This window comes from Panthera pardus, unplaced genomic scaffold, assembly GCF_024362965.1.
Source record: "Panthera pardus isolate Hobbes unplaced genomic scaffold, ASM2436296v1 HiC_scaffold_12, whole genome shotgun sequence".
NCBI classification, from domain to species: domain Eukaryota; kingdom Metazoa; phylum Chordata; class Mammalia; order Carnivora; family Felidae; genus Panthera; species Panthera pardus.
The window spans coordinates 16,395,441-16,422,208 of record NW_026526677.1 but is presented as its reverse complement, the minus strand read 5'-3'; the positions used below and the strand labels follow the sequence as shown (position 1 = coordinate 16,422,208).

Genomic DNA, 26,768 nt, shown 5'->3' with positions numbered 1-26,768 from the left:
CCAAGGCAGATAAAAAGCTTTCTAATCAGTGGCATATTTACAGGTTCAAATATATATATATATAACATATATATTATTTATATATTATATATATTATTTATGTAATATATAATATATATAATATGTAATATATATAATATATTATTGTAGTATAATATAGTATACTAGTGTATAGTATAGTATATATATATAGTATATATAGTATACTATATGTATAGTATAATATAATATATAATTATAATATAATATATATAATATATATTATATGTATGTATGTATGCACACACACACACACACACACACACACATACATACATACATACACATACACATTTGTGGAGCAGAAGAAGCTCCACAGTGAGTTAACTGAAAGCACAGGTTGTAGTGTCTATATAATAAAATTTACTCTAGAGGCACCTGGGTGGCTCAGTCAGTTAAGTGTCCAACTTTGGCTCAGGTCATGATCTCACAGTTCATGGGTTCAAGCCCCACGTCAGGCTCTCTGCTGTCAGCATGGAGCCAACTTCGGATCTTCTGTCTCTCCCTTTCTTTCTCTCTCTCCCTCTCTCTGCCTTTCCCCCACTCACATGTGTACATACTCTCTCTCTCTCAAAAATAAATATTTAATAAATAAATAAATAAATTTTACTATGTAACAGATTTAGTATGCATTTTATTTTTCTCATAGATTTTAAATAAAGGTATGTCTTTAATAAGAACAATATGAAAATTAAACATTTATAGAACCTTCTAAATGCCTCTGAAAATTTTTAGGCTCTGGTTAGAAAACTATTGATGTACATCAACCCTTCTCCCATCATATTAATAAAAAATTGGGCTCCTCCAAAAACTTGGGGCCCAATGTCTCCCAGCCAGTTGCTAAGTTCAGGCATTTTCTCAGTCAAGTGCTCTTGCCCTGATGCTAAATGAACACAAATATGACATTCAGTTTCTGAGATCAGTGTATAATTTGCTGAAAGCCTAAAATGCCATCAAAGGAGTTAAGGCATAAGAATGTATTGCATTTGTCTGTGATCATCTTTCATCACTTTATAGATGGAGGAAGGGTAGCTACAAGTTCTTTTTTTTTTTTATGTTTATATTTTTGAGAGAGAGTGAGTAGGGGAGGGGCAGAGAGAGGGGGAAACACAGAATCTGAAGCAGGCTCCAGGCTCTGAGCTGTCAGCACAGAGCCTGATGCGGGGCTTGAACTCACGAACCACAAGATCATGACCTGATAGGTAGCTACAAATTCTTTAATTTCAAGTTCCATTTTACATGTGTTCAAGAGAAAAGATAGTTACTCCATTTTGTATTTAAAGTTTAAAAATCATGATTCTTATTACTGGGGGAAGTATAGTACTTGCTTTACTATGTATCTCATGCTTTGAAGGACATAATAAACAGAATCTGGAAGTTCTCTGAAAATATAACCAAGGATTTTTTTTAAAGTTAGGCTGAAGTGAGACTGTACTATGTGATGGTATTAAACCCATTCTCTAAAGTAAGTGTACCAGAAGACAGAATGGTATCCCTTAGGCTTCTGAAATCTTTTGATTTCGTGGTTCTGTTAGAAACAAAAATAAATGACTAATTTCAACTTATACACTATGAATCAAAATAAAACCATCTTAGGTTAAATATGTCAACTTAATAAACCATACTCAAATTTGGTTGTTTTGGTGGATTTTAAGCTGACAGTATATAAAAGCAAGTGTAAGTAGTGTTGAAAATTTAATCTTTTCCAGTTTTATGTTGCTTGGCATAACCTGCTCTTCCTTCCCACTGCCACCACCTGACCCTAATTTAGAACCCTGATTAATCGGAGAGGTTGTCCTAATTAACCCAACATTGGAGAGGTTGTCAAAAAGACAGATTCCCTGATCCCATCTCCAACCTACCAAATGAGTCAGCAAGGGAGGGACCTGGGAATTTCTTTTCTTTCTTTCTTTCTTTCTTTCTTTCTTTCTTTCTTTCTTTCTTTCTTTCTTTCTTTCTTTCTTTCTTTCTTTCTTTCTTTCTTTCTTCCTCTTTCTTTCTTTCTTTCTTTCTTTCTTCCTCTTTCTTTCTTTCTTCCTCTCTCCCTTCCTCTCTCCCTTCCTTCTTTCTTTTGCAAGCATTTCAGGTGATTCTTATTATCGGTCAAGTGTGGGAAACATTGAATAACTTTTGAACTTTTTTTTCTTTGCTCCAGTCCTTGTTCTCCATCAGTGCTTTTCAACCCTGGTTGCGTATCAAGTTAACTTAGGGAGAAAAATTGTGATGCCTAGGCTCCATCCCAGAACAATTTAATCAGAATCTGTTGGGTTGGGGCCTATGCTTTTTGTTCTTTTCTTAACGTTTTAGGTAAAAAAAAAAAATGTTTTGCAATATAACATGTGCAGAGAAAAGTGCAAAATAATAAATGTACAGCTCAGTGGATTTGTACAAAGTAAACATGTCGTATTCATCTGGATAAAGATAGAGAACATTACCAGCACTACAGACACCTCTCCCAAGCCCCCTTCCAGTCATTAATCTCCTCTAAGGTATCACTAGTCTAACTTTTATCACCATAACCTTTACGTGCCTGATTTTGAACTTTATGTAGCTAGAATCACAGAGCATGCACTCTTCTGTGTCTGGCTTCTTTTGCTCAACATTATATTTCTCTTTCGTTGCCGGGTTTAGCTGCGGTTTGTTCTTTTTCATTGTTGTACAGAATTCCATTTTATATATAAACCACAGTTTATCCATTCTACAGTAGGTGGCATTTGGGCTGTTTTCAGTTTGGGGCTGGTACAAACAGCATTGCTATAAGCATACTTTTATATGGTGCTTGGCATATAGATTTCTGTTAGGTATGCGCTTAGGAGTGAAATTGCTGGGAATGCGTATGTTCAGCTTTACCACATATTCCCAGGTTTCCAAAGTGATTGTACCATTCTCCACATTTAAGTGCAGTTTACGAGAGTTCCTGTGGCTCTGGAACTTTTTGTGGGGCCCACACATTTTAAAAGCTCTGCAGGTGATCCTGATACACATTGACGCTTGAGAACTACTTTACTGTTAAGACCTTTTATAAGTATAATTCTCTAAAGCACAGCCCTGGGCTTGTTCAGCCCTGCTTAGAATGTCCATGGTTCTGTGTTGCCTCCTGAGGAAATATGAATTCCACCTGCTTACATTGTAGGCCACTCATGATCTAACCTCAGCCTTTCCAGCCACTACTTTCCTACTCATAGCCTAGACCCTAACCATTACACAAAGACACTTTCCCCTCCACACTCCTATCCTTTTCCCCTTGCACACCTTTGTTTTACTGTTCTATCAATGCAGAAGAGCTTTCTTGCAAGTCTCTCACATTCCTGCCCATTCTCAGGTAGACCCAGCTCAAGAAATGCATCTCAAAGTCCTTGTGATTACCACGTCCTCTCTCCCTGGGCCTCCCTTACCTCCGTTCAAAGGTGATCTCTCTTATGGCACTTATTCTATCATATCTTTTACGTAGTTAGTGGCAAACATAGAATCTCTTTCCTAAGATATCATATGGGATTAAGAAGACATGGATTTTTATGTCCTTCTTACATCCCTATCTAGATTGTAAATTTGTAGCATCAACTTCACATGAAGCACTACAGAGAAAGCCTTGTTAGAATTAAATGGTCCCAGGTTCAGGTGGGCTTTTTATTAGACATAGCTATGCAACCATGGTCAAGTTACTTTTTCCAGGCCTTAACTTTCTCATCTGTAAAATGGAGAGTAGACTACTTCAAAGTTGTGAAAACTAAGTGAGATAACAGATTAAAGCGTTTAGTAATCTTGGCACATAATAACTGCTCCATCAATGCCAGTTGCTTGTGTCATTGTGATAAGAATCATTGTTACTCCCTTAATGGCAGAGACAGCATATCTTATTTCTGAATCCTCATTCAATGCCTTTGCTTGTTTTTGGTGCTCTAAATGTTGGGTGAATAAATTCATGAATGCCTGCTGGATGATTGGATGGGCATGCTTATTTACAGTCCATTTCCAATAAGTTCAGCATGTCTTGGAAGGAACGGTTCAAATCTCCATTTAACCATCAGATAGGGACAGAAAGTAGGGTTTCTACTGCAAACCTTTAAAGCTGTATTAAAAAGACCGAATCCCCAGTTTAACCATACAACAGCTGCTGTCCTGCTGCTGCCAGAAATAGGGAAAACCCTCCAAGAGCTATCTGCTGTTTGTTTGTTCATCTGATAAACATGCCATGACTTGGGGAGAGCACACACTTCCCCTGCAGGCAAGCGCGGGTCTGGGAAGTTGCATGCAACAGCAATAAGGAAGAAATCCCCACTCTGTGGGAGAGGTTTCGGCAGGGACTCTGCTAAGCCTATTTGCAGTTTTGCTGAGTTATTTACCAAGATGAAGGGACTGGGTGTGGCTGGTCTAAGATTCCTCCTGGGAAGTCACTTCAAGAATCTCCTTAATTTCCTCACCCTTCTTCATCTTTGTTCTCTGGCTTTGGTGCAAGGGTGCAGTCAGTCGCACCCAGTTGGCTGCTGTTCCCGGCACACTGAATTCTTTGAAGCCGGTTCTTGCAGCCAAGGATTCCCTGCCCTGTTCTTTTCTCCTTGCCCTGATTTTAAAAACAGTTCTGGAAATTCGCATCTGGCATGGAGATGGATGAAAAGGAACTTCGTGGGTTGCATGCTGTTTTTCTAGACACATAGGAACCAAAAAGGACCTTTAGGAGCTTTAAAGTATTATTTCTCAAGAAAACCAATACTAATGCATTTCACATGAACAAATTATAAAGTAGGCTCTACCATCAGCACTATCATTTAAAAGTATTTTAGTGTGAAGAGGCCATACAAGTGGGACGAAACTGATACCGGAAAGTATTTATCACCACCTCTGTCACTTGCAGAAGGAATGTAAGACTGTATTACCTGATTGAAACCTTGGGAAAGACGTGTAACAAAACATACAAAGATTAATGGGTAGTCCACAAAGACATTTACCAGGTGACCAATATTTTTTAAAATATTTACAAATAGGGGTTCCTGGGTGACTCAGCTGGTTAAGTATCTGACTCTTGATCTCAGCTCAGGTTATGATTTCATAGTTCCTGAGATCGAGCCCGGTGCTGGGTTCTGTGCTGATAGCACGGAGCCTGCTTGAGATTCTCTCTCTCTCCCTCTCTCTGCCCCTCCTCCTCCCCCATATGCTCTGTCTCTTTCTCAAAATAAATAAACATTAAAAAAATATTTACAAGTAGATGAATTTGGCCACATTATAATCACAGTGGGTCTGGTGACAAAAAATTAGTAGTCTGAAAAATATATAATTTCAGTTTTCACAACCTTATTTGTCTTGCTAACTGGCCAATAATTCCTTACAAGCATATTTCTACTTTTAAAATAAAATTAAATCAGGAGGCAATGCTGGACAAGGAAATAATAAGATTCTAGGGAGACACTGAAAAATCTACATTTATTATTTCAAGTTGCAGGACAGCAGAATGGCATAATACCATTTATATAAAATTATATATATTTTATGTCTGTGCATGTTTATGTGTATACCAAGATGTTTGGAAAGAGGTTTACCAAAATATTAGTGGTTTTCTCTCAGTGCTGGCATTTTACTTTTTTCTTCACACTCTTCTATAGTGTTCGAATTTTTTTTATAATGATCATGTAACATTTTCACAATCACAATGAAAATAAAGCTATTTTTGTTTTGAAAAAAAAGGAAAATTTTGTTTGAGCATTTGTTATGCCCAAAGTGGTACTAGGAGTTATTAGATGTAGAAAAAAAGACTGTGGCCTTGCCACTGAGATGCGTACAGTCTCGTTGGGAAGACGACTAAAGAGTGGTATAGTGTAGGAGTACCTGGGTGGCTCAGTCGGTTGAGCCTCAGACTCTCGATTTTGGCTTGGGTCATGATCTCATGATTTGTGAGATCTGTGCTGACAGCAGGGAGCCTGCTTGGGATTCTCTCTCTCCCTCTCTCTCTCTTTCTCTCTCTCTGCCCCTTCCTTTTTTGCTCTCTATCTCTGTCTCTCTCTCAAAATAAATAAAGAACATTTAAATTTTAAAAAGAGTGGTATAGTGTAATCAGGTGTCAGGATACGTGTTTCAAAGAAGTGCTACAGGTCACCAGGAAGAGGAAGTCACGTGGAAGCTTTCATTAAAGACAGTTGGCTCAGGTTGAACCTTGAAAGATGGCTGAATAGGACTAAGAGGAAGGAAAGGGGCATTTTAGGCAGCGTGAGCACTGAGGTGATAAAGGTATCTGGAAAGACAGTGAGGAAACCAGCTTATCTGGAGTAATAAGCAAATATGATCTGTGGTAGAGAAATTTACTCTCTTGCCAAACTTATTCCATAAGCTATCTTTATTTGGATCTATTACAAACTACATTTTAGTATACTTGAGCATTTTAAAAAGCAGATCCTAGAAGAGTAAATGAATTCTGAATATTGAAAACTGAAAACTGAATTCTGAATATTGACCTAAAGTGACATAAAAACTAGGACCGCTGGGAACATTTCATTATGTTAGTGTATTGAGGATGAAAGACTTCAGTATGTGTACCCTGTAATCCTGTCATCTCTGTCAGAAGCTTGCTCTCAATTCAGCCAGTGGCTTTTTGTACAGCCTTATAATTTGTAATTAACATATTCCTACCCCTTTCTTCTTCTATTAAAAAAATCAAAGAGTGGGACATGAAGGATGGGGCCAAAACAAAAACAAAAGTTTATTTTTGAAAAGGACATTAAGAATGAGACTCTTCCAAACAATGGAGTCAGGATTCGCTTTCAGTAGTTACTTGGTTAACATGATTGCATTACGTTGGTAGTAAACTCGCAAAATACTGTAGCTATGTAAACTATACTTATCATGCAAACAAGTTTTTCTGAGAACCATATATTTGACATTTTAAATACAAAATGTCAGTCATAAAGCTTTCCTTTTTGAATTCGTGTATTTATTAAATGCTTTCAGTGTTCAAAGCGCCATGCTGGGTGATGAAAAGCACGCAGAGAACTCATTCATTCATCTCTTCATTTACTCAGCAGTATTTGCTGAGTGTGTCCTCAGTGCCAGGTTGTTATTCTAGGTGCTGGAACTAAAAGGATAGAGATAGTTCTCTTTTTAAGAAGTTCATAGTCTGGGGGCGCCTGGGTGGCTCAGTTGGTTAAGTGTCCAACTTTGGCTCAGGTCATGATCTCACAGTTCGTTAGTTTGAGCTCCACATTGGGTTCTCTGCTGTCACCCCAGGAGTGTAACAGTAAAAAAACTGGGCTTCCAGAAAAAGAAAACAGAGGAATTAGAATGCCATCAGGTTTCTTTTTTATTATTATTTATTTATTTATTTATTTAAAATTTTTTTTTTAACGTTTATTTATTTTTGAGACAGAGACAGAGCATGAACGGGAGAGGGGCAGAGAGAGAGGGAGACACAGAATCGGAAACAGGCTCCAGGCTCTGAGCCATCAGCCCAGAGCCTGTCGTGGGGCTCGACCTCACAGACCGCGAGATCGTGACCTGAGCCGAAGTCGGACGCTTAACCGACTGAGCCACCCAGGCGCCCCGCCATCAGGTTTCTTAATAGCAGCACTGGAAGCTAAAAAACAATAGAGCGATGCTTTCCGAATTCTAAGGGAAAATTATTTCTGACCTAGAATTCTGTACCAAACCAACTCTGAGATAGAATACGGATTTTTAGATAGGCAAGAGCTTATAAATTTTAACTCCCATAAACCTTTTCTCATGAAACTGCTGGAGGATGTATTTCATCAAAAAATGGGATTAAATCTAAAAAGATAGAATTATGGGATCTAGGAACAAGGGATCCAACAACACAGGGCAGAGGTAAAGAGAATTCGTAGGATGATAATGAATGATAGTCCCAGACGACCATTTGTGCAGGAGAGCTAGAAAACAAACAATTCAGATTGGAGAGCAGAAAACTCCTAGAGGAATGTGTATAAGAATATAAAAAATAGAACTGATAAAACTTTTTAGATTACATTCATTTGGAGAAGTAGAGATTAATACTTCAGTTAAAGAAGTAACAATTAGGGGTGCCTGGCTGGCTCAGACAGACGGTGGAGCATGCGACGCTTGCTCTTGGGGTTGTGAGTTTGAGCCCTACGTTGGGTGTAGACATTACCTGAAAATAAAATCTTTAATTAGAAAAAAAAAGTAGTGATTAATACTTAGAAACTCCAAGCAAACCAAGAAAGTGGTAAGTATTCCAAGAAAAAAAGTTGTATAAGAAAAAATGTGCTACTAATATACTCTGTGGCTTGGCTGTGAATAATGTTTATAGAGCATAAAAATATAAGTACTGAACATTTTAAGCTAAAATTAGCACTATATAGGGGCGCCTGGGTGGCTCAGTCGGTTGAACGGCCGACTTCGGCCCAGGTCATGATCTCACGGTCCGTGAGTTCCAGCCCCGAGTCGGGCTCTGTGCTGACAGCTCAGAGCCTGGAGCCTGCTTCGGATTCTGTGTCTCCCTCTCTCTCTGCCCCTCCGCTGCTCGCACTCTGTCTCTCTCTGTCTCAAAAATAAATAAAATGTTAAAAAAATTTAATAAAAATAAAAAATAATAAAATTAGCACTATATATTAGAAAGATTGGAATATGGGAAGTGTGCGTAGGTGGTAAGAAAGATAATTTGTCATCTTCAACTAAGAGTCCAAAGATGATGTCTGAAACTTAAAAATTGATAAAGAGCAGCATAAACATATTGTTAAAAAATGAAAAGTGGAAAACAGAAGGCTCGGTGAGTTTGTGAACTGGAATTAGTTAAGAGTTGCTGCTGTAGCTTGATTCAGAGTCAACTGAGTTTGAAAAGCCAGTGAACCTTTCAAATGAGCTTGTCCAGCAGCTTTCAAGTCTGATACAGAGATTGGAAGAGGAAATATGGTCAGTAGTTAAATCATGTGAATGAGTGAGATCGCTGAGGAATGAAAGTGTAGTGAGAGGGGAGATAAGGGAAGAACTTTGAGGGATCCTTATATTTAAAGGGTGAAGAAGGAAGAAGAATCAGGGAAGAAACAGTCAGCATGTATGAAAAGAAATGACATAGTATGACATCACAGAAGCCAAGGAGGAGAGTTCCAAGGAAAAGATGAGCAACAGTATCAGTTGTCACAGGTGGAAAACTAAGAAAAGACCCTTCGAATCCACAGTGATTGAGTGATCACCCATAACTTTCAAGAGAACAGTTTAGTTGAGCGATGGAAGCAGTATTGAAAGGATTACTGAGTGCATGAATGGGTGGTAAGAAAGAGATAATGAATATAGCACACCCTTCTGAGAAATTTGGCTTTGAAAAACAAAAGGAGAAGGCAGCTCTTTGTGCCCATGGGTCCTGTCCTGGGCTTTAGTAAAACACCGTTTCTGCACCCCCACCCCACAAAAAAAGTAGCTTTAGCGAATAGTCTTTGAAATTTTTTTAGATTAAGGGATCACTTAAACATATGTGAGTAGATAGCAAAGAGTTAATGGAAAAGGCAAGGTTAAAGATGCAAGTGTAAGGGGATAATTGATAGAGCGAGGTCCCAGAGAAACAAAGAATATGGACTCAAGAGCACAGATGGAGAGATTAATCTTAGTAAGAAACAGGAAAGATTCTTTCTCTGAGAGAGGAAAGAAAGAGGTGAGGATAACTGAAGACAAAAAGAAATATTAAGGCATAGGGGAAGGAAATTGAAGGACTTAATAATCAGGTGACTTGATCTTCACAATAAAACAGTGTATCTGCTTAAGGTTGGGAGTTGGGGCAAAGGGTTAGTTTGGAAATTTGAGAATGGAAAATGTCTGGGGCAGCTGTTGTAAGAATGTAATACAAAGTCAGAAGGAGATGACTAAAAGGATTACCCAGTAGCCATGAGCATCCAGTTGAGGTTAGATATGAATTTGTAATAAAGCCAATCAATATGGTTTCTGGACTTCCTCCAAGAACGCTGTATCTCCAAAAGTTGTATTAGTCATCATCTTGGCGGGAGAAGGGTTTCCTTGGAGTGTCTTAGGAGATCCCAGGGTTCAAAAACTTGAGAAAAATGTTTGCTCAAGGAGAGTTAATGCTCAGGAGTAGCAAAGAACAGACTTGCCTTGTGGGATACTTCCATCTGTGGGTCATTCAGAGGTCTTGCGGGAAGAATCATGGGCAATGAAAAAGAAATATACTTAAGAGACTTAAGAGAAGCAAAACAGTTTGGTATCAAAAAGATCTATAGCTGCTTGTATATCTAGACACACATCTGAGGGTGGGGGCATGTTGGAGAACATCTGGATTCAGATAAAAGAAGAGCAGAAGAGAAGTGACATCATCGTGGGATTAGATTGTAGTTTACCTAGCCAGATGGAACGTATAGATTAAGCATTTTTGATGTACATCACAAAACTGGACTGAGTTAGGAGAGTATGGTGATAGGGATTTCAAATGTCAAGACATAAGCTCAAAGTCACATTCAGCCAGAAAACAGTATACTTGATTCCTTTGTGTTTTTCTGATCATTGAAGGAATACTTGCTTATTGTAGAAATGTAGTAGAACAGAAAGGTGTAATGAAGCAGAAGAATAATCACCTCCAAACCCACTACTAACAGCACTCACCATTTATTTATATACTTGCTGTTATTCCTAGTAGGGTTTTTGTTTTGTTTTGGTTTGTTTTTTGGTTTTGTTTTTTTTTGGTTTTTTTTTTTTTGTTTTTTTTTTTTGCTTGTTTGGGGGTTTTTGTTTTTGTTTTTGGTGGGGTTTTTGGCTTACACAACAGAAATTTATTTTCTCACAGTCTCCAGGCTAAAAGTCTAAATCAAGGGGTCAGGAGGTTTGGTTTCTCCTGAGGCCTCTCTCCTTGGTCTAATTTTTTCTATATACATGGGTGTTTTTACACAATACATATTATGCTAAATATACATTTGTATAACCTTTTTTTAAATGTACAAGCATTTTCTCATGTATAATTCTCACATATCCCATATATATCTTCATATATATCTAAAGTCTTTTTAAATTTCATTTTATTTATTTTTTCTTCTTTAAAATTTTAAATCTTTGATTTGCCTTCATGTTATCTTTATCTCAGAAGGAGGCAACATGAGATAGGAGTTCTAGATATAATTATAAAAACAGTTTCACTCTGGGTGGCTCAGTCTGTTGAGCGTCCAACCGTTGATTTCAGCTCAGGTCATGATCTCACGTTTGGTGAGTTCGAACTCTGCATTGGGCTCTGTGCTGATGGTATGGAGCCTGCTTGGGATTCTCTCTGTCCCCTCTCTCTCTGTCCCTACCCTGCTAGCACTCTCTCTCTCTCAAAATAAAGAAATAAACTTTAAAAAAAAATTTTAACAGTTTCAACTCTTTACTATTTGCTATTCTTATTTATACTTTTCTGAAGATTCCAGTCAATACTATTAGGCAGGAAAAAGAAATAAAGAAATAAGAGACATAGAATTTTTAAGGGGAAGGAAAATTACATTATTTGGAAGTGATATAATTGCTTGGAAAGCCCAAGATAAACTGAAATCTATTATAAATATTATAAAACTTCAGCAAGGCAATAAGAGAAAATACACTAAAACGAATAATTTATTTAAAAATAATAGCCTTTATATATTCAAATAAGAAGAAAAGTCCCTTTTTATAATAGCAAGGGAAGATAAAATACCTATGAATAAACTTAACAAGAATATGCAAGATCATATGAAGAAGGCTTTAAAACACTACTGAAGAGGGGTGCCTGGGTGGCTCGGTTGGTTAAGCATCTGACTTCAACTCAGGTCACAGTCTCACAGTTCATGATTTCGGGCCCCACGTTGGGCTCTGTGCTGACAGCCTGGAGCCTGCTTCAGATTCTGTGTCTCCCTCTCTCTCTGCCCCTCCCTCACTCATGCTCTCTGTCTCTCTCAAAAATAAATAAAAATTTAAAAAATATTTTTAAAAAACCACTACTGAAGAACCAAAAAAAAAAACCACTTGGGCATATGGAAAGGCATACTATGTTCTTGGAAAGGAAGACTTAAAAATCATAAAACTGTCAGTGCTCCTTTATCTAAGTCCTTTAGATAAAATAATTCCTTTAATCCTCACAACAGCCCATTACAATGAACTTGCTCAGACTCACAGAGCCAGTAAGTGGCAGAGGTTGAATTTAAACTCAGGAAGTTGGCTCCAGTATACATGCTCTTCATCACTATGCTATACAAACATTCATTGTTGGCACAGGAATAGATAAGTAAAAATCACCGGACCAGAATCGAGAAGCCCAGAAATTGACCCAAATGTGAAAGTGGAATTAACCTATGTTGGGGTAGGGAGGGCATGTGAAATCAATGAGCTCAACTAGTAGCAATCTTTAAAAAAAATTAAGTTGGATTTCTTCCTTATACCTTATATAAAAATAAATTCCAGATGGATCAAAAATTTCAATGTAAAAATTGAAACCATAAATATACTCAAAGAAACCACAGGAAAATGTTTTTATAATCTCACAGAGAGAAAAGGCTTTCTAAATATGAATGGCAAAAAAAAAAAAAAAAACAACGCTGGAAGCCATAAAAGAAACTATTGATGTATTTCATTAGATAAAAAAGAATGAAAAATTGGCTTGACCAAAAAAAACCTATAAATAAAGACAAAAAATTAACAACAAACATGGAGAGATATTTGCAACTTATATTACAGATGAAGGGCCAATTTCCTTACATACAGAGTTCCTAAAAATCAATTATAAAAATACTGGGGTGCCTGGTGGTTCAGTTGGTTAAGCATCTGACTTTGGCTCAGGTCATGATCTCATGGTTTGTGAGTTCGAGCCCCGCATCAGGCTGCTGTTGATGCAGAGCCTGCTTCAGATCTTCTCTCTGTCTGCCCCTTCCCTCTCATATGCGTTTTCTGTCAAAAATAAACTTTTTTTAAAAAAATCTAAAAAAAAAAAACCAATAAGGTGTACAATTCAGTGGCTTTTAGTATATTCATATACAGTTGTACAATCATCACCACAATCAGTTTTAGAGTATTTTCATCACCAATTCCCCCCATTCTCCCACAAAACCCCATACCTAATTAGCAGTAACTCTAATTACTAATTACTTACTACTTTTCCCCCACCTACCCACTCCTAGGCCCAGGCAACCACTAATTTACTTTCTGTCTCTTTGGATTTGCCTATTCGGAGAATTTCATATAAATGGAATCATACAATATGTGGGCCTCTGTGTCTGGGTTCTTTCACTTAAAATAATATTTTCAAGGTTCATCCATTCTATAGTGTATATGCATGCCTCATTCCTTTTTAGGACCAAATAATATTCCATTGTATGGATGTACCACATTTGTTTATCTACTCATCTATGGACAGATATCTGAGTTGTTTCTTCTTTTTGGCTATTATGAATAATGCTGCTATGAATATCTGCATTCAAGTTTTTGTGTGAACATATGCTTTCATTTCTCTTGGGTACATGCCTAGGAGTGGAATGCTTGGTCATATGGTGATTCTTGGTGTAACTTTTTGAGGAACTTCTTGACTGTTTTCCAAAGTAGCTGCATCATTTTACATTCCCACCAGCAAGGTATGAATTATGGCTTCTCCACATTCTTGCCAACACTTGATATCATCGGTTTTTTTATCATAAGCATCCTAATGGGTATGAAGTAGTATCTCATTGTGCTTTTGATTTATGTTTCTCTCATAACTAATGACGTAGAGCATCTTTTCACGTGCATATTGGTCATTTGTACAACTTCTTTGGAGAAATATTCATCTACATTGTGGTATGTATCAACACGTTTGTTTCTTTTTATTGCTGAGTAGTATTCCATGATATGAATATAACACAGTTTGGTTTTTGTTCACCTGTTAATGGACAGGTAAATTATCTAGTGCTTGGCTACTATCAATAAAGCTTCTATGAACATTTGTCTACAAGTCTTTTTGTGCACATATCTCTTCCCAGCTTTATGGTGATACAATTGACATATAACATTGTAAGTTTGAGGTATACAAAGCGATGATTTGATACATACATATATATATATATATATATATATATATATATATATATATATACTGCAAAATGATCACCACAATAAGGTTAGTTAACACCTACATCACCTCACATAAGCACCTGGTTTTTTTGTGGGTTTGTTGTTGTTGTTGTTTTGGGTGGTGAAAACATTTGAGATTTGCTTTCTTAGCAACTTTCAAGTATATAATACAGTATTCATAAGTATAGTCATTATGCTATATGTTACATCCCCAGAATTTGTTGATCTTATAACTAGAAGTTTATACCCTTTGATCAATATCTCCCCATTTCTCCCACCCCACAGTTCCTGGCAACCACCATTCTACTATTTCAATTAGTTTGTCTTTTTTAGATTCCATATATAATTTTTTTTATTTTAGAGAGAGTGAGTGTGAGTGGGGGAGAGGGGCAGAGAATGGGAGAGAGAGAGAGAGAGAGAGAGAGAGAGAGAGAGAGAGAGAGAATCCCAAGGAGGCTCCACGCTCAATATTGAGCCTGATGCAGGGCCCAGTCCCACAACCTGAGGATCACCACCCGAACCAAAATCGAGAGTCAGATGCTCAACTGACTGAGCCACACAGGCACCCCTAAGGTTCCATATATAATTTGAGATCATATAGCATTTGTTTTCCTCTGTCTGACTTATTTCACTTAGCATAATGCCTTCAAGATCCATCCATGTTACTGCAGAAGGCAGGATTTCCTTCTCTTTTATGGCTGAATTGTATTCCACTATATACATATACCACATTTTTTAAATCCATTTGTACGTCAACACTTAGGTTGTTCCATGTCTTGACTATAGTGAAGAATGCTGAATGAACATGAGAGTGCAGATATGTCTTTGGGATAGTTATTTCATTTCCTATGGATATTATACCCAGATATGAGGTTGCTGGATCATATGATAGTTCTATTTTTAACATTTTGAGAAACTTCATACTGTTTCCCAGAATGGCTGTACCAATTTACATTCCCCTTAACACAAGCATCTTATGTATATGTTGGTCATTAATACGTCTTCTTTCGGAAAATGTCTATTCAGGTTCTCTGCCCATTTTTTAATTGGATTATTTGGGGGTTTTGCTATTGAGTTGTATGAGTTCCTTATGTATTTTGGATATTGATGACTTATCAGCTATATGGTTTGCAAATCTTTTCTCTCATTCTGTAGTTACCTTTTCATTTTGCTGACTGTTTATTTTGCTGTGCAGAGGCTTTTGTATTTGATGCAGTCCCACTTACTTACTTTTTGCCTTTGTTGCTTGCACTGTGGTATCACATCCAAAAAATCATTGCCAAGACCAATGTCAAGGAGCTTTTCCCCTATGTTTTCTTCTAGTAGTTTTACAGTTTTCAGATCTTCTATTTAAGTCTTTAATCCATTTCAAGTTAATTTTTGTGAGTGGTGTAAGATACGGGTCCAATTTCATTCTTTTGCATATGAATAACTTGTTTTCCTGGCATTGGCACCATTTATTGAAGAGACTATCCTTTCCCCATTGAGCATTCTTGGCTCCCTTGTCAAAGTTTGTTCACTGTATATGTGTGGATTTATTTTTATGCTCTTGATTCTTGTCAAAGTTAGTTCACTGTATATGTGTGGATTTATTTTTATGCTCTTGATTCTGTTCCATTGGTCTGTGTATCTGTTTTTGTGCCAGTACCATACTGTTTTGATTACATTAGCTTTGTAATATAGTTTGAAATCAGAAAGAATGATGCCTCCTGCTCTGCTTCTTTCTTAGGATTGATGTAGCTTTTCAGGGTCTTTTGTGGTTTCTTATGAATTTCAGGATTTTTTTCCACTGCTTTGACACATGCCATTGGAATTTTGATAGGGATTACATTGAATCTATAGATAGCTTTGAGGAGTAGGAACGTTTAACATTAATTCTTCCAATTCATGAACACGGATATCTTTCCATTTGTTTGTGTCTTCTTCAGTGTTTTTCATCAAAGTCTGAGTTCTCAGTGTACAGATTTTTCACCTCTTTGATTACATTTATTCCTAAGTATTTTATTGTTTTTGATACTGTTGTAAGTGGGATTGTCTTCTTTATTTCTTTTTCAGATAACTTGTTGTTAGTGTACAAAAATGCAACTGATTTTTGTATGTTGATTTTGTGTCCTGCAACTTAACTGGATTGATTTTTTTAGTTCTATCAGTTTTGGGATGGATTTTTTTTTTTTTTTTTTTTTTTTTTTAGAAAGAGAGAGAGCACACACGAGCTAGAGAGAAGGGCAGAGGGAGAGAGAGAGACAGAGTCCCAGTCAGGCTCCACGCTCAGTGCAGAGCCTGACGAAGGGCTCAATCCCATGACCCTGGGATCATGACCTGAGCCAAAATCGAGTCGGATTCTCAACTGACTACACCACCCAGCTGTCCCTGGATGGATTTTTTAAAGATTTTCTACATAAAGTTATATCATCTACAGAGACAATTGTACTTCTTTTTAAAAAAAATTTTTTTTAATGTTTATTTATCTTCCAGAGTGAGACAGAACACACTGTGGGAGGGGCAGAGAGAGAGGGAGACACAGAATCTGAAGCAGCTCCAGGTTCTGAGCTGTCAGCACAGAGCCTGACATGGGGCTCGAACCCAGAAACCACGAGATCATGACCTGAGCTGAAGTCGGACACCTAGCTGACTGAGCCACCAGGCACCCCTTACTTCTTCCTTTCCAATTTGGATGGCTTCCATTTCTTTTTTATTCCCTAATTTCTCTGGCTAGGACTTCCAGTACTATGTTGGAAAGGAGTGATCTTGTTCATGGTCTTAGAGGGAGAGCCTTTAGTCTTTCACTATTATGTTAGCTGTGGGACATAAATGGCCTTTATTTTGTTGAAATACGTTGCTTCTGTACCCAGCTTGTTCCGAGTTTTTTCATGAAAGGATGCTTAACTTCATGGACATATGTTTTTATTTCTCTTGGGTAAATATCTAAGGGATATTTGCTGGCAGACTTTTTCCAAAGTGATTGTACTGTTTTACATATCTACCAGCAATGTCTGAAAAATCCCAGTTGTTTCATATCCTTGCTAACATTTGGTGTTGTCAGTCTTCTTTTCCCCCCTAGCTTATTTATTGAGATATAATTTGTTGAGATATAATTGACAGATAACATTGTATAAGTTTAAAATATACAATGTGATGATTTGATATATGTATATATTGTGAAATGATTATCACTATAAGGTTATTTTTTTTAATATGGAACACTTCACAAATTTGCATGTCATACTTGCACAGGGGCCATGCAAATCTCTGTATTGTCCCAATTTTAATATATGTGTTGCCAAAGCAAATACAGACTTTTCATTTTAGCCTTTCTAGTGAATATGAAGTGGTGTCTCATTGTGGTTTTAATTTGCATTTCCCTGATGATTACTGACACTGAACAGTTTTGTATTGCTTATTAGCCATTTTCTTTGTGAAGTGCCTCTTGAAATCTTTTGCTCAGTTTTGGGTGGGTTGTTTTAATTATTGTGTAGTAGGAGCTCCTTGTAACCAGTCTAGTTGTAAGTCAGATATGCTTATTGCAAATATTGCTACCATTCTTTGGCTTGTTTATTTCCTTAATGGTGCTCTCATTGAGCAGAAGTTTTTAAAGTCCACATTTGATCAATTTTTTCTTTTATGATTAATGACTTCTGGGTCCAGTGTTAAAAAACCTTTGCTACCCTAAGTTTGTGACAGTATTACCCTTCATTTTCGTCTAAAAGCATCAGAAATCTAGCTTTTATGTTTGGTCTATAATCCATCTTGAATCAATTTTTGTGGGTGGTTTGATGTTGAGGTCAAGATCCTTTTTTGTACCATCTGGATAGCTAGTTGTTTATTCCAACACTATTTGTTGAAAAGACTTCACTTTTCCCACTTAATTGTTTTGGTTCCTTTGTTAAAAAAAAAAAAACAACAACAAAAAACAAAAACAATTGACTATATATGTGTGGGTGCATTTCTAGATTTTCTATTCTGTTCTATTGATATATTTGTTAAACTTTAGTCTGATTAGTTTAGCTTTATAATAAGGTAGTGTACACAGCTCAACTTTGCCTTTTTCTAGATTATTTTGGTCATTAGAGGTCCCTTGCATTTCTATATAACTTTTAGAATAAACTTGTCAATTTCTACAAAAAAAAAAAAAGAAAAGTAAATAAAGCCTGACAAGAATTTGATTGAGATTTGAAGACTCTGTAGATCAATTCGGGGTGAATTGTCAACTTCACAGTATTGAATCTTCCAATCCATGGACATAGTACATTTTTCCTTAGATCTTCTTACATTTCTTTCAGCAATGCATTACAGCATTTAATATACAGATCTTACACATTTTATTAAAGTTATTCCTAAATATTTTGTTTTGTTCTCCCATTATAAATAGTATTTTTTTTAAGTTTATTTATTTATTTTGAGAAAGCAAGAGAGCACCAGTGACGGAAGGGGCAGAGAGAGAGGGAGAGAGAGAATCCCAAGCAGATTTCGCACTGTCAGTACAGAGCCTGATGCAGAGCTTGAACTCACAAACTGTGAGATCATGACCTGAGCTGAAATCAAGAGTCGGACGCTTTATCGACTGAGCCACCCAGATGCCCCAATAGTATTATTTTTTAAAGTTATTTTCTTTACTGGTTTTCCATTTTAAGAATATAGAAATATAGGGGCACCTGGGTGGCTCAGTCAGTTAAGCATCTGACTCTTGATCTCAGCCAAGGTCTTGAGCTCAGGGTCATGAGTTCAAGCCCTGCACTGGGCTCTGTGCTGAACATGAAGCCTACTTAAAAAAATAAAAAAAATTACATATATATATAATTGCCTTTTGTACATTATATCCTGTGACTTTGGTAAATTCACTTATTAGTTCTCATAGTTTCTTTGTAGATTTCTTAGAATTTTCTGCAGCAAAATCATGTCACATGCAAATAGAGGCAGTTTTGCTTCTTCCTTTACCATCTTGGTAAGGGTCTTTCTTTTTAATTTCTTTATTGCACAGAGTAGGACCTCATTACAATATTAAATAGAAGTGGTAAGAGCAGATAACATTGATTTGGCCAGAAAGTTTTCAGTCTTTAGAATTAAATATGAGGTTTTTCATGGATGCCCTTTAGTAGGTTGAGGAAATTTACTTTTATTCTTAGTTTGGTGAGAATTTTTATTATGAATGGGTATTCAATCTTTTATTTTTCTGAATGTATTGAGTGACATATGATTTTTCCCCTTTCTGATGTTCATGTGGATAAATCCACCTTAGTCGTGATTTATTATCATTTTCACATATCATTGGATTTCTTTAACATTTTATTAATTACTTTCGCATCTATCCAATGAGGTATTTTAGGCTACGGTTTTCTTTTCTTGTAATATCCTTGTCTCTTCTGAGTGTCAGGATTATTCTGACATTAAATCATTAATCATAAAAACATTGTGATTAAACTCATAAAATGCGTTTGGAAGTATTTCCTCCTATCTTTTCTGAAAGGGTTTATATAAGATTGGTAATTTTTTTTAAGTGTCTCTTTTTCTAAGAAGACTTGAACTTTTAAGTTAGGTTCAATCTGCTTCTTGTAAGCTCTTTTCCTAACATTTCTCATACATATAATTATTTGCTTAAATTCTACTTTTCTTGGGGCACCTGGGTGGCTAAGTCAGTTAAGCATCTGACTTTGGCTCACGTCATGATCTCGCAGTTCGTGAGTTTGAGTTCTGCATCAGGCTCTCTGCTGTCAGCAAAGACCCCGCTTTGGATCCTCTGTCCCCCTTTCTCTGTCCCTCCCCAGCTTGTGCTTGCTCTCTCTCTCAAAAATAAATAAAACATTAAAAAAATTCTGCCTTTCTTATTAGACCATAAGTTCCAGGAAAGCATTTATCTATCTTGCTTACTCTATGTTCCTAGCATCTAGCCAAGTGCCTGGTTCACGGTATATATAAGTGAATACTTACTGAATTGCATTAAATTAAAGGGAAAGTAAGAGACTAGGAAAACTGAGAATTGTGGCAAAATACTGAAGACAATATAAAAAGTTTTCCTTTTAATTTTTTTATTTTAATTTTTTATTTGAGCATAATGGATGCACAATGTTACATTAGTTTCAGGTGTACAACAGAGTAATTCAACATCTCTGTATGTTTTGCTGTGCACACCACAAGTAGTTACCATCTGTCACCATACAAGTATTATAATATAAGTGATTATATTTTATGATGTACCTTTTATTCCTATGATGTATTCATTCCATAACTGGAAGCCTATATTTCCTACTCCCCTTCACCCATTTTTCCCATATCCATACCTTCCTCCCCTCTGGCAGCCATCAATTTATTTTCTGTATTTATAGATCTGATTATGCCTTTTGTTTGTGTATTAATTTTTTTTTAGATTATACATATGAGTGAAATTACATGGTATTTGTCTTTCTCAGTCTGACTTACTTCACTTAGCCTAATGCCCTCTAGGTCCATCTATGTTGTCACAAAAGTCAACACCCCATCCTTTTTTATGGTTATATAATATTCCATCATATATATATATGTGTATATATATATATATGTGTGTGTGTGTGTGTATATATATATATATATATATATATTTGGTACACATATATGCACACACACACATATATACCACATCTTCTTTATCCATGCATTTATTGATAGACACGAGTTGGCACATCTTGGCTATTATAAATAATGCTGCAATAAACATAGGGGTGCGTATATAAAAGTCTTCCTTATTAAAAAAATTACATTGCAGCAAAAAGAACAATGAACCCTAGATGGATGGTATTGTATTAATAAATGAAAGAAAAGAAAAGAAAATTCACCTCCTATTTTCATTTATTCTTCTCAGTTAAAGAGGGTGCTCTTTGGACTGGAAAAGATAAAATGAACAGTAGTTCCAGGGAATAAAATCAAACATAACTGAGATTATAAGAGATCACCTAACTGCTTTAAATGAACTTAAGTTTCTGGATCTAGTTTATATTCCAAGGTACCAAGGCCTAGTAGATAAGCTGACTGAACCACTGCCGGCAGTGTTTAGAAAGTGGAAATTGTGAGGGTACCTGGGTGGCTCAGTCAGTTGAACATCTGACTCTTAATTTCGGCTCAGGTCATGATCTCATGGTTAATGGGAGCAAGCCCTGTGTCGGGCTCTGTGCTGACAGGATGGAGCCTGCTTGGGATTCTCTCTCCCTTTCTCTCTGCCCCTCCCTCCCTCATGCTTTCTCTCTCTCTCAAAATAAGTAAACTTGAAAGAAAGAAAGAAAGAAAGAAAGAAAGAAAGAAAGAGGAAATTGTGCCCATCATGGGGAGGGAAGGGGAGAGAAGTTCCAAATGTAGAGGCAGGGACCCAATATTCAGAAGGTCATTTCAGCAGACTGAAGCCTGGTGACCTTGACATCTATCTTGGGTGATATTCTTCAACTATTTATTAAAAAGAATCAATATCTATACCTATTCAGAAAAGGAAGTTGTGTTAACTGTAAGTCTATCAGAGTTTATTGAAGAAGAAGTTAGGGGGGAGGATGTGGGGATGGAGGGGAGAAGAGAAGAGGGAAAAGGAAAGCAAGAGAGCCCATGCTTGGTGGGTAAGAAGACCTGGTTTCAACCCCAGCTCTTTCACCTCTTAGTAAAATGACATTGGGCAAGTTACTGAATCTCTATAAGCCACATTTCCCAATTGGTGAACTAGAAATAATAAGAGAACAACCTATTTCATAGGGTAGTCCTGAGGTTTAAATCAAATAATATGTCTAAAATGGTTATTTATTTCTCAAAATCAGTGATAACTGTGAAGTGACAGGAGCGATGGTACATGATGTTAATGGCGGTAACATTGAAGGAGGAGGGAATGACACAGCCAGTGCAAACTTCTTCCCTTTGTGAAGGGATTACAAGACTGGTAAATCCGGAGAAAACTATACTTAGCATGGCTATATTCATAATATTTGTTTAGTTTAGTTGAATCTTAGCAGGACCTTGGCACCCTCTCCATGATATCCTTATGAATAAGCAAAAGGAATAGAGGATGGGTAATAAATAAGTGGTTGAAAATCATACCAAAAATGTGCTAATTAATGGGTTCCGATCATGCTAAAGGGACATCTCCAGAAGTAGAATTCTGGGCTCTGTCCTTAGCCATTCTTTTTCTTTCTTAATCCATTATTTGAATGAGAGCATTGATGGCAAGCTAATCAGAGTTGGGAGGGATAGCTAAGAAGCTGCCTAAAAGAAACAGGATCTGAAAAGAAATAGTATAATATAGTGGAGCAAATATGGACGTAGTATCATGGGTCTGCAACCACTAGCTGTGTGGCCTTGAGTAAGTTAAGTAACCACCTGAGCCTTTGTTTCCTCATAATACCATTCGTCTCCTGGTAGTTGTGAGAATAAAATGTGTGTGTGTGTGTGTGTGTGTGTGTGTGTGTGTGTGTGTGTATGTATGTATTAGTTATCTATTGCTATGTGATATATTTACCCCAAACCTTAGAGGCTTAAAACAATAAACATTTATTATTTCACACAGTTTCTAAGCATCAGGAATGCAGAATCAACTTGCTTGGATGGTTCTCCCTCATAAGACTGAAATCAAGATTTAGGTTGGGGCTGCAGCCGTCTGAAGGCTTGCTCACTTGTATCACTGTTGGCAGGAGGCCTCAGCAGTTCACATGTTCCTCATGATTATGGCAGTGACTTCCCCAGAAAAAGTGATCTCAGAGAGAGCAAGCAGGATGCCACAGTGCCTTTTATGAACTAGTCTCTGAAGTCACACACTGTCACTTTCATTCTATTCTATTCATTAGAAATGAATCAGTAAGTTTAGCCCATACTCAAGGGGAAAAGAATTGGGATCCACCTTCAAAAGATTTTGTAGATGTATCTGAAAACCACCACAATATAAAAAGCACTCTATATAGTGCTTAACTCTTAGTAGGTACCCCATATATGGCACCTATTATTATACTATTATTGGTATACACCTAATACATGTGCTCTTTAAAGCCATTGTGGGCAGGACAAGAAAATCTCATGATTCTTCAGATTCCTGGCAAATACAGAGAAAGAAGCACCATGTATCACTATATTCATTACATCTGTTTTGTAAGCTAACATGAATGGACTATGTTGCATGAAGAACAGTACTGATAAAAATACATTTTAGTAACACTTAATAGGTGTACCTAAAATGTCTTGTCATCCTGCAAATACCAGTGACATGAATAATTTGAATGACAGTTCACCCCAAAATTGATTTTGTTAGTTTTATTAAGAATTTTATACTTATACTTAAATATAGGTATGGCTCATCTGAGAATTCATTGAATTTTAATTGTGTACTATACCAACTTGTCTGTCTGAGAGTTCTGGTCTCCTTTCCACTTAAAAATGGGCCACAACTGGGGCGCCTGGGTAGCTCAGTTGGTTAAGCGTCCAACTTCCGCTACGCTCATGATCTCACAGTTCGTGAGTTTGAGCCCCACATTGGGCTCAGTGCTGACAGCTCAGAGCCTGGAGCCTACTTCAGATTCTGTGTCTCCCTCTTGCTCTCTGCCCCTCCCCCACTCACACTCTGTGTGTGTGTGTGTGTGTGTGTGTGTGTGTGTGTGTGTGTGTATGTGTGAAAAATAAATAAACATAAAAAAAACAAAAAATGGGCCACAGCTAAGACTGACAGAGAGGCCCCAGTCTACAGCAAAGATAAGACTTGTTAGTTCACACACCTTCCCTGAGGGCAAGAAGCAATTTGGGGGAGAAATAAACCAACAAACAAAAAAAGTATTTTATCAACAAAGGGCTCAATTAAGCAGGAGCGTTAATGTTGACAGTAAAAATGTAGAAGCCAGAATTAATATGGCTAAATCACTGGGTAATCTAGATTTCCTCTGTTTACATATACATTTGTATCTATATGGGTACAGAATGTCCGTCAGTAGCCTTAAGGATTGTCTGATGTTCACTGTAAACAAAAACATGAGAACTCTGTAACTTCAGGTAGACAGAGCAATTACTGGGTCATTTTGATAAGATACGATCATTAAAGTGAAGATATTTTCACACCTTAAGCCGATTAATTTTCTAGTCTTTTGATTTGCATTAAACATTAGACAGATCCTCAGGCTAGTGTCTGACGTGGTTGAACTCTTTAATATCTTAACAACATAGCGGTCAAACTACTAAGGTGTTCAAAATATAGTCACTAATTTGAAAGTAAGTAAAAATGGACCCTGAAGAGCTAGTGTTTACAGGGTTTACGTGTGTCTTAGTAGGCAGGGCAGGAAGTCTCTTAAGCGTTTCCCAGGGAACCTCTTATGAATGCATAATCTTCAAATACTGATAGGTCATCAGCTGCAGATAAAAAGTAGTGAGAGTAGTCTAAAGTGTTGCTAGCCTTAGCCACTCAATTAAGTTCCTAGAACCGATTTCAGACATGGAGGGTGGGGGCTTCCCACACAACACCAGCAAGGTGTCCAAGAATTCATCTTAATTCACCTAAATTCTGACACTATCAACCTGGAAATAGCATCAGATTCCACAGAGTAAGGGTTCTGGCCTACAAGACTGCCCCTCACCTCCTTACTTCAGATGCCAGTCACAAGCCCAGGCTGTTAACCTGTACTTTTGACCAATTAACTATATATATCAGAGGTTCCCAGTACTTCCTCCTCAGGTTTGAGAGTAACTTGCTAGGGCAGCTCACAGAACTCAGAGAAACATTCTACTTACTGGATTACCAGTTTATTCTGAAAGGATTTAACTCAGAAGCAGGTAAAAGAGACGCATAAGGCAAGGTATGGGGAAAGGGCGCTGGGCTTGCCTGCCCTCTCCAGTTGCACCACTCTCCCCGAAGCTCCCCATATTCCCCAACCCAGAAGCTCTCAGAACCCCATCCTTTTGTGTTTTTATGAAGGCTTTATTACATAGGTGTGGTTGATCAAATCTTTGGCTTCTGGAGGTGGAGCTCAATCTCCAGCCCATCTCTCCTCCCTGGCAGTAGGGGGATGGGACTGAAAGTTCCAACCCTCTAATCCCAAGGTCGGTTCTGGCAGCCACATCCTTAGGTGCTTTCAAAAGTCACTCATTCACATAACAAAAGACACCTTGATCACTCTGAACACTTAGGAAATTCCAAGTGTTTTGGGAGCTGTGAACCAGGAACTGTGCATGAAGACCAAATACATACGAGATATATATTGTGGTCATCCCAATGACCAAATATATATATTTTATAAATCACATTATCACAGCCACACACTGACAGTTGTGATAAGTGTTATCAGAAAAGAGAGTCACTAGAGACCCAAGCGGTGAAGAGAAAATCCAAATTAAAAACGGTATTTGATCCACAGAAGCACAGTGTTGGGTGTTTGCACAGTGCAAGCACTGGGTGTTATATGGAAACCGATTTGACAATAAATTTCATACTAAAAAAATAAAAAAATAAAAAACAAATAAAAATGGTATTTGAGGTCAGTTACCATGTAGCAGTCAAATAAATGATTTTATGAATCTTTTTTCTCCTTGAGGATATCTTTCTATTATGTTCCAGGAAAATAAGCCATATTTATAATGTTGAGTCAGAATTAATAAGCAAAGGGTAACTATGTTTACTATTATTTTTTAATAAGACAAGGAAGTTTGCGATGCAGTTTAGAGATACTCCTATCCACTGTGCTTAAAATTGGGAAAAAAAAAAATTGACATTTGAGTAAGCTTTTTACTTATTATCTTACATAGAATGCTGTAGAATGCACATAGAAGGGGTCACTAGCGGCCCCTGGAAATACTGTGTACTGATCAGCATCAGGAGGGTTGCACGTCCTATTCCATGAATAATAAAATAATTATAACAGGCATTATTTAAATGTGTCAGGAACTGTGTTAAATCTTTTCATGCATTATAGTATTGAATCTTCTCAACCACCATTTGAGAAAATATTACCATCTCTGGTTTAAAGACGAGGGAGTTGAAGCATAGCAGATAAGTAATTTGCCCAACATTAAATAAGTGGTAGATCCCGGAAGCAATATGAGGTCTGAGTACCTCCATCCCGGTTTACTCTCTCAGTCTAAGTGTTTATGGTGATGAGAGATACCCTTTCTGAGGAAGAATGATATGATACCTTCTAACTTATTTTCAAAGAATTAGTGAGGATCCTCTCTTTTATTTCTTACTTATCTACATGACCCTTTCTCATGCTGTGGTAAACTCAATAATGGCACCCAAAGATACCCAGGTCCTAATGCCTGGAGCCTGTGAATGTCATTTTATTTGGCAAGAAGAACTTTGCAGATAGGATTAAGTTAAGGATCTTGAGTTGGGGGAGATTATCCTGGATAATATAATCACTTGTAAGTGGCAGACAAGGTTTGATGACAGGAGAGGAAAAAAGTAGTGTGAAAGCCAAAACCAGTGGGAGGAAAGGGCCACAAGCCAAGGAATAAGGACAGCCTCTAGAAGACTGAAAAGCCAAGGAAACAGTCTCCCCTAGAGAAGAAGGAACCAGCCCTGCAGACACGCTGATGTTAGCCCTGTAAGACACATGGTGGACTAATGGCCTCCAGATCTGTTAAGAAAATAAATTTCAGTTGTTTCAAGCCACTAAGTTTGTGCTACTTTATTACAGCAACCATAGAAATCTAATATACACCCTATATTACTGGCTTCATGGCTAATTTGCTTCCTACTTCGTCCTTGTGTTTTTCCTGTACTTTGTAATTATTTTATTACTAGCTTGAATTCAGCT

At 37.2% G+C, this 26,768-nt stretch overlaps 1 protein-coding gene and 1 non-coding gene across 5 annotated transcripts in view; one reads left to right on the top strand and one right to left on the bottom strand.

Moving 5' to 3' along the window:
* The window catches only part of CSTPP1 (centriolar satellite-associated tubulin polyglutamylase complex regulator 1), a 202,791-nt gene that overhangs the window by 103,655 nt on the left and 72,368 nt on the right, over positions 1–26,768 (top strand). The gene's annotated exons all lie outside the window — the stretch shown is intronic.
* Positions 17,230–17,333, bottom strand: LOC128776280 (U6 spliceosomal RNA). The gene has a single exon (XR_008421367.1). It is a non-coding gene; the product is annotated as a U6 spliceosomal RNA (small nuclear RNA).